Below are 1056 nucleotides of genomic sequence, written 5' to 3' on the forward strand. Positions count from 1 at the left end.
AGGAAGGAAGGAAGGAAGGAAGGAAGGAAGGAAGGAAGGAAGGAAAAACCTGGTAAGAATGGATTTGTCTGTTGGCTTGCAAGTATAATAAAAATGATTTAAACAGAGAGGACTGAGAAAAGTAAAAAACAAAAAACAAAACAATAACCTGTCAACTTATAAAGTTTCTATAATTGCATGAGGAGATTCAAAAGCCAGATCTGGAAAACATTTAACTTAATTTCAATGGAAGTAGTAATTCTAGGAATAGAATTGAACTTGTCATAGCTAATAGACCATGCGGACCAAAAGAGGAAACAGATCATAAGCCTGACAGAGATGTATGATAGAATTGTGATGGGGAGCTTCAATTATCTAGACATTTCAGGGGGATGATAAGCAGGGTTACAAGAACTAAGATTCTATTAGGGAAGGCTGGTTGATGGAGAGGATGAAGGAGAAGAAGAATTCTCCAGAATGAAATTCTGAAGACAAAGGGAAGTAATTCTGATAAGGAGCAAAATAAAGTATTTGATTCTCCTTCTCACCAGTTGTTTACCATCTATGGACTGAGAGCTCCAAGAGCAGTCACTGCTGCTGCTGAGTCAGTGTCTCCTAAGGCTTGTTCCTGGTTTGCTGGGGTCTGCGTTGCACTGTGCTCCGCTCTCACCCAGGTGCTACAGACCTTTCCTGCTGATATTCTAAGTTGATGGTGGAGTTCTTGGGCTAAGGGGTGTGGAACCACCTCTGCTGCTACTGATTCAGGCCTGCTCCTGGTTTTCTGGGGCCCTGTCTGAGCTGGAATGGGCTGGGCTGGGCTCACCTATGCTGGACTGCATTCCATTCTCTCCCTGCTGCAACAGACCTTTCCTGCTGGCTTTCTGTGTTGTCTTGGAATGGAAAATTGTTTCATTCTGCCTTTTTGGGGGGTTTTGCCCCTCCAAAATTTGTTTAGAGTCACTATTTAAAAGTATTTGGAAGGGTTTGGGAGAGAGCCCGGGTGAGTCCCTGCCTTTACTCAGCCATGTTGGCTCCTCCTCTTGCTTTCAGTGACTTCTTAATTAATTTGAGGAACTT

At 43.2% G+C, this 1056-nt stretch overlaps 1 long non-coding RNA gene across 1 annotated transcript in view; it reads right to left on the bottom strand.

Annotated features, from left to right (window-relative positions):
* LOC138151844 (uncharacterized) overlaps positions 1-731 on the bottom strand; it is a 3998-nt gene extending 3267 nt beyond the window's left edge. The window contains exon 1 of the long non-coding RNA XR_011165938.1: positions 528-731. This is a non-coding gene — a long non-coding RNA (uncharacterized lncRNA). The remainder of the gene's footprint in view (positions 1-527) is intronic.
* Positions 732-1056: the final 325 nt, after the last annotated feature.

This window comes from Petaurus breviceps, unplaced genomic scaffold (assembly GCF_028583685.1).
Source record: "Petaurus breviceps papuanus isolate PSGF00001 unplaced genomic scaffold, PetGlider_PUasm1.0 90919, whole genome shotgun sequence".
In the NCBI taxonomy this organism is placed as follows: domain Eukaryota; kingdom Metazoa; phylum Chordata; class Mammalia; order Diprotodontia; family Petauridae; genus Petaurus; species Petaurus breviceps.